This window comes from Nuphar pumila, chromosome 7, assembly GCF_984573655.1.
Source record: "Nuphar pumila chromosome 7, dmNupPumi1.hap1.1, whole genome shotgun sequence".
NCBI lineage: Eukaryota > Viridiplantae > Streptophyta > Magnoliopsida > Nymphaeales > Nymphaeaceae > Nuphar > Nuphar pumila.
In genome coordinates this window covers 77,195,350-77,203,424 of record NC_143255.1, presented here as the reverse complement: position 1 = coordinate 77,203,424, position 8,075 = coordinate 77,195,350, and positions in this window count along the sequence as shown.

The window sequence follows — 8,075 nt, the reverse complement described above, 5'->3', positions numbered from 1 at the left end:
CTCTGCAGGAGACATTCTCCAAATGGCGCCACCTCAGATGAGACAAGCCTACTTTTCTGGAGAAAGCTAGGAGTGACACGTGTCTCCTACTTTTCTGAGAAAGGTAGGGAGAGACATGTGTCAGGCTATTTTTTTCTGAAGGAGGGAGAGGTTGACATGTGTCCTCTGCAGGAGACACTCTTTAAGTGGCGCCACCTCAGTGGAGACAAGCCTCCACTTTTTCTAGACAGGACAACCTATGACACTTGGCATCTCCTGGTGTTTTTTGAAATGACACATGGCGCATGATAGGATACTAACACATGGCAGATAAATGGGATGACATGTGGCGGCTTCTTAGGGTAGCCCCACACTGACACTTGGCATGGAAATGGGAGGAGAGAGAAAAGACAAGTGGCGCCAATCCAGGGGACAAGGCTCCTATATTTTTGGGTTTTTCAAAATTCAAATTTTCAAAGGAAAAGCTTGTGTGACACCACCTCAGTGTGGGTCCCATATTGCTTCTTTACTGAAATAATGGTAAAACAACAACTTCTTTTTGGAATTTTCATAAAAATTTGGACTAATTGGCAAAACAGAAATTTTGAAAAGAGTTGGCCCCTGTAGGGCGATTTTGATAGTTGCAGTAGCTAAAAAAAAAAGGCAAAATCTGAGTTGAAGTGGCTGAAATTCATATTAAAAACTATCCAGATTATTTTTCTGAGGAAATATTTTGAAATTCAGAGCTCTGGGGGTAAAATGGGAAGAATTGATAATTTTAAAGACCCAGGGTTTTGAAATCAATTTTGAAAAGAGTTGAAATTCTAATCTGGATTGAAAATTTTGAAATCGAGAGTTCTGGATCTCGAAATGACATGCTGTGCAGTGCAATGATATGAGATGCTCATGCCATGATATACAATGTCATGTCTTATGCAATATGATCTTGAACCAAGGTTTGGAGATTCTTGTCTTTTGTCAAGAATAAAATTTTGAACATCTGAGCTAAAAATAGAGAAATTTTGGGAGTTGTAGATGAAATTTGGACTTCTGCAAGGTTCGGGCTCAGAAAATGACCATTTTGCCCTCCGACGATTTCAAAAGGCTGGATGATGATGTTTGGTGGAAATGTTGGAGAGGTGAATAAAAATTTAGGGTGTTTACAGATGCCCCTCTTTGCTACTAAGCCGGCTCGTGGCCGAGCTTAGTGGCAAAGAAAAACACACCAAATTTGGGCTATACATAAAAAAATGCCCCAAATAGAAGGATCTCACTGGGTGTGAAGGAATTAGCCCGAGGAAGATGGTAGATATGGAACGAAGAATGAAGAGGAAAGATTTGCTCTATGAGAGCAAAGTTCAGGTTTATGCCCTTGACCTGGATGGGACAAAAATACCTCGCATGGAATGAAGCTCAGGTTTGACCCTTAACCTGATTGGGGAATGGAATATCTCATCGAAATGAGACTCAGGTTTGTACCCTTAACCTGATTGGGCGGAAAATGAAATACCTCTTTGATTGAGGCTCAGGTTTGTACCCTTATCCTGATCGGGCGGAAAATGAAATACCTCTTTGATTGAGGCTCAGGTTTGTACCCTTATCCTGATCGGGCGGAAAATGAAATACCTCTTTGATTGAGGCTCAGGTTTGTACCCTTATCCTGATCGGGCGAAAAATGGAATGGAATCCTCGAAGGAAGAGACCATGATGGAACCTTCAGATTTTGCACATTAAATCCGACAGGGGTTTTGCAAAAGAAAGGAAAATGGGGTCCCTAAAGCTTGAAAAGGGATTGATCTTGGGCGTCTCATTGCTGAGACTAAAATCAGCTTTTGAAATTGCCTTTTGCGAGAAAATGATTGGTGGTTCGACCTCGAACCGAAATGGGACTGTCTATGGTGGGACAGTGGGGACACAGGGAAGTGTGCAAATCTGAGAGTTCATGCTCTCGAAGAAGGGAAGGAATCAAGTCCTTAGGAGGGATTTAAAATTGGTGTCTGGATGTATCAAGGACGGACATCAAGCTCTCACTTCACGTCGGAATAGCTAGAAAATATTGTCAAAATATTGAGAATTATGTTGTTGATTCAAAATTTTTGAAAATGTTGCACATTGTTGCAAAGATATTCTTTCTTTTCTACCCAAAGCATTACCTCCAAGCAAGGTTCACTTCGTAGAATCGAGATTGGAAACCCAAATTGTTTGCAATTGACTTTCTTCAAGGAAGCTATTAATTTTCTTGATATGAACAAGAAAGAGAATTTGATATTGTGAAAGCAGTTGATGAAAGAATATTGATAATAGAATTTCACAAATTTAAAGAGGATTCTTGGTAGATCTGGCAGTTTGATATCCTGAGGGCTTCTCTCATGATAATCTTTCTGCACTCTTTTGGCTCTCTTGTGTTTTGGCTGCATTCTCCTTCATTTTGGAGATATTCTGACTCTTTTTTTTTTCCCTCTCTTGCTCTCTTTTGGAAGGGTACGTCACAAACTCCTTCAACTTGGAGATGTTTCGATCCTTCTTAGGCGATGGGTTTGGAGATCTTTGGATGATAGCTGAAATTAAATATCTTTTAGGGATTGTTGAGAGGTTCATCGCATCTGCCTTTATCTCGACAGTGCTTTGGACTTTCCCTGGAAGGACCCGTCACAAACTCTGTCATCTTGGAGATGTTTTGAATCTTCTTTGGCCCCGGGGGTCTACTCGCCTAATTCGCCTTCATCTTGACGACAGGTGAGAGATCCTTTTTGCGGATATTTAATTGCAGCTTAGGTGATTCTGAGGAGACAGGGCTTGGGTAAATGCTCTCTTTTCTAGCATTCAGGATATTTTCACTGCCTCATTTTACAAGAATATTCTTTAAAGATGTCCATTGACTGCGATCAATATTGATCATCTACGACTTTTCAATAACATTGAATCTTCTTTTCTGGCCATATCGAGGACTTATCCTTCATCCTTTTGGTTGGCCAATAGACAGAATTTGAAGTTTGAATCTCTTTTCGCAAAAGCTTCACTCTTTTGTAAGTAATGCTAAAGGTAAATAGAGATTTGTGCAATAAAGATTCTGAAATCAACAAATACTTTGATTTGATAAAATTTTCTTGAAATCCTTGGTGAAAATGAGTATTTGAAATCCGGCTCAACACATCCGTGACGAAAATTCTCCTCTCTTTTTCCCCAAAAAGAGAGACTCAGGCTTAGCCCTTACCTGAATGGGAAATGGGAAATACTCCTCTCTTCCCTGAAGAGGAGGTGTTTGCAAAACGAACTTTCGAAGAGAAATTGAGCTTTCGTCAAAGCTCCCTAATATTAGGCTTCTCCTATGGAAAGGGGGCCGATAATAGTGAGGTCTGAAAATTGGGTCATGAAAGGAACGAGTCCATCACACTCTCCCTGCAAAGAGGGTCTTTCATAACGAAAAATGGCCTAATATGAAATTGGGGGGTCACAAGAAAAGCGAGTCTTCGTCGAGCCTCTCCCTTAAAAAGGGTTCCTCGTGTGAAATTGGAAATTGTTTTGCAAACGGTTCACAAAGACGCGAGTCCCTTCAAACTCTCCCTGAAAAGGGGCTAAGTGAACGAGTTGGATAGCATGCGAAAAGAACGAGCTTCCTCGAACTCTCCCTAAAAAGGGTCTCTCGCAAGAGAAAATGATTGAGATTGGATATTGATATTGATTGACCAGAAGGTCGAAAGTGGAAATTGGAAAATTGGTTGTTGAAAATTGAATGACCCGAAGGTCGAAATTGGATGACCTGACGGTCGAAATTGAGAATTGGTTTGACCCAAAAAGGTCGAAATTGAGAATTGGTTGACCGAAAGGTCGAAATTGTGTGACCCGAAGGTCGGAATTGAGAATTGATTGACCTAAAGGTCGAAATTTTGGAATTGGTTGACCGAAAGGTCAGAATTTTGGAAATTGGGCGACCCAAAGGTCAAAATTTGGAAATTGGTTGACCCGAAGGTCGAAGATAGGAAATTGATTGACCTGAAGGTCGAAAATTGTAAATTAAGTGACCCGAAGGTCGAAACTGGAAATTGGTAATTGAAATTGAGAATTAGAAATTGGGTGACCCGAAGGTCAAAAATTGGAAATTGCATGATTCAAAGATGTAAATTGGAATTTGGAGGGTAAAATATCAAACTTTCAGCAATTGACATACCCTGATGATTGAAATGACTTGGATCAATCAAAGGAGAATGATGAGTTCAAGTCCGAGCTCGAATAAAATATAGAGATCACGAGTCGGAACCCAGATCAGCAAAAGAAAATGAAGAACTCGATTCAGGGTTCGAGTAAGGTAATTGAGATCATGAGTCGGAACTCAGATCAACAGATAAAATAAAGAGCTCGAATCTGAGCTCGAATAAGATAATGAGATCCTGAGTCGGGACCCGGATCAACAAAGGAAAATGAAGAGCTCGAATCTGAGCTCGAATGAATAAAGAGATCTCGAGTCGGAACCTGGATCAACAAATGAAAAATGAAGAGCTCGAATCTGAGCTCAAATAAATAAAGAGATCTCGAGTCGGAACCCGGATCAACAAATGAAAAAAAATGAAGAGTTCGAGTCAGGGCTCGAATAAAGTAATGAGATCACGAGTCGGAACTCGGATCAACAGAGAAAAATGAAGAGCTCGAATCTGAGCTCGAATGAATAAAGAGATCTCGGGTCGGAACCCGGATCAACAAATGAAAGAAAATGAAGAGCTCGAGTTAGAGCTCGTATAAGGTAAAGAGATCATGAGTCGGAACCCGGATCAACAAAGAAAAAATGAGCTCGGGTCTGAAATGAATAATGAGATCACGAGTCGGAACTCGGATCAACAAAAGAAGATGTTTTGAATAAAAGCCCGAGTCGAAACTCAGTTTTCCAAAAAGTTGGATCTTGAAAAAGTGCCAGTTTGAACACTGGATTTTGAAACAATACTAGTTTGAGCACTGGGTTTTGGTTCAGTATTGGCGATGATCTTTCCATTTTGAATCATTAGGAATTATGACAGGACTGTTTGTTGAAATCCCAATACTGACTGGATTGTTGTTAATGCAGTTGAATGCAAACGAATATGAATTGATGCATATGAATGCACACGTGCGTGAAATGAGGAATTTGTTTATCCTGCCTGCATACAGAAAAAAAAATTTAAAAATGCCCCAGTGTAACTGGGAAAGAAAGTTGGATCATTATTTGAAGGAAACAGGAAGGATTACAAGAGGAGAATAAATGTTTCAAGTATAAAACTTTTTCAAGTGTCGAGCATTGATGAGCCGATATGAGTTGCGGGGTAATGCTTCTTTGACGACATAGGGGCCTTCCCAATTTGGCGACCACTTGCCGCCGGGACGATGTTTGAGATAAGCTGTGGATCGAAGTACTAAATCATTGACTTTGAATCTTCTTTCGATGATAGACTTCGCATATTGCCTGGCTACTCTCTGGTGATAAGATTGAGCATGCTCTGCTGCTTTTAGCCTTCTCTCATCGAGTAAGTCTAGTTGCACTAGTCGCTGCTGCTGGTATTGATCAAGAGGTAATTGTAGAAGTGAAGCAAATTTCAAAGCGGGCTTCTGAACATGTAGCGGCAGTACTACTTCTGTTCCATAGACCAATTCTGATGGAGTAGCGTTCGTTGGAGTGAGAATAGTGGTACGATAGGCCCATAGTGCATCGTGGATCTTCTCATGCCAGTCACGTCCTGTTTCCACAGTTCGTTCCAAGATACGAATTAAAATCTTATTGGTGGCCTCTGCCTGACCATTCCCTTGAGGATAATATGGAGCGGAAAAATGGTGATAGATCTTGAATTTTGAGCAAAATGTCTTCATCTTTTTATTCTTGAAATGACTGCCATTGTCAGACACAATGTCATGTGGGATGCCGAAACGGCAAAGGATGTTCTTGTGAATGAAAGAGACCACATGTCGTCCTTCTACGGTGCGAAGAGTGATAGCTTCTACCCACTTGGTGAAATATTCTGTTGCGGCAAGGAAGTATTTGTGGCCATTTGAAGCTGAAGGAGTGATGGGACCTACGACATCGAAGGCCCACTTGGAGAACGGCCATGGAGAGACAACAGATTGCAGATATGTTGCCGGAGCATGGATGGAAGGTTGTTATCATCGCAAAATTTTTACTTTTGCAAATCAAACTGACCTTTGAAAAAGTTTTTGAAAATAACTCGCCTCCGTTTTAAAATGCGGGAAAATTCCGTAGAATGGGACTCGCCTATCGGTACGAGGTTCAACCATTCCTGCCACCTTTAACAAGGGTAATTGAACCAAGGATCAATCTTATGCTCTACTCTATTCAACTTGTCTAAATCATATTTTAATTTCTAAATGCACAAAGAATCAGGCATGTGCTATGAATTTTCAGAAAATGCACATTTTGAAAACATGATGTTTGCTTTGAATGATTGAAATATTTAGAAAATGTAAATCTTGGAAAATCGTGAATTGGGATTTGAAATGTACTTCTGAAAGAAATAAAAATCGATTTTGAGGAATCCTTGACATTTGGTGAAAATCGATTCTGAGAAACTGGGTTTCTCTGAATTTAAACTTTGAAATTGAAATTCTAACTTAGAAAATTTGAATTTGAAACTTGGGAAATACTTGAAATATCATTGGCAAATCCATATTCTTTGGAATAAGACTTAGAAAAATTCTAACTTCAAACTTTGAAATTGACTGCATAACTTTGGAAAATTGAGTTTATGAACTTGAAAAATACTTGAAATATTCTTTGAAATTCAATGCTTTTGGGAAAATCGATTTTGCTATAAGACTTAGGGGATTTTGAGAAAATAAACTTCTTTGAATTGAAATTGGAATTGGCAAATGCATGAAATGAATGAATATGGATTTGAGGAATTGAGAAATACTTTTTGTATTTTTTTTTGAGAAATGCAGTGCATTTTTGAAGTTAGCCTAAGAGTGTAGGCTGAATGTGGCTAATGTGAAGATCATAAATCTAAGTATCATTCGTATTCTGACTATGGCCATAAATACAAATTCCACCAAGTTTATAAACTTCATAGAAGCTAGTGTATGTGCCATTCGTGTAGACCATGGTGAGTTCGAATATGCATGAATCATCATTCATTACACATTAACATTATTTAATAAACTATATGCAATGCAGCCTAAGCTAAGCAGGAAATGTAAATTCTTATTCCAAAGTTTAATTACAAATTACATCACTATTGAAATTTAAATACATGAAAAATAAAGTCTTCAATGTACCTGCAAAACTAGAAAACTTGTTAATGAATATATGTTGGCTTTTCTAGATTTATCCAACAATATCAGGAAATTGTTGGATTTTGCTAGATATAAGCCTTTTTTCCATGATTCCCTTAAATCAAAAGTGATAAAGTATGAAATAAAATGGAATAAATAAGGAAGAGAAGATATGAAATTTCGAAATTGGGGTCAAAATGAAAGATATTTTGATAAAATGCAAGTTTTGAAATTTGAATGGAATAAACTAAGCTAAATATGATGTGACATGCTTAAATATGTGAAAATTAGGGTTAGGGATTTCGAAATTTAGGTCAAATGACCAAATTGCCCCTGATAGCAAGACTATGGCCTTGAAATCAGGGTTTTTAGAAATAGATTTTGGTAAAAACTTAGGTTTTATGCACTAAATGAAATCAAATGAGCACAAAATTAAACCTAAAGCATCCTAATATGATTATGAACATGATTAAACCCTAAAAATATATGCTTATGCACGAAAATCCAATAATATCACAAAAACTGTGATTTTAGCAGTGTTTTTGGATCTTTCAGGAACCCGGTTTTGCAATTTTATTAATTCAGAGATCAAATGGATTCCAAAATCCATACAAATTGGTACCTGCACTTTTTATAACCCTAATGTTGACTTGGAATTATAAAAATAATTTTTTTGACATTGAATTAATCCAAAAATTGCATTAAACCCTAAAAATATGCTATTTTTGACCTAATTCACCAACCAGTCTCAGTCCAAGACCTAAACCAGGGGTCAAATATCCATGGAAATTTATGAAATTGTACAGAGACTAACCAAGAAGAAAAACAGAGATTTCTCAGTTTACAGA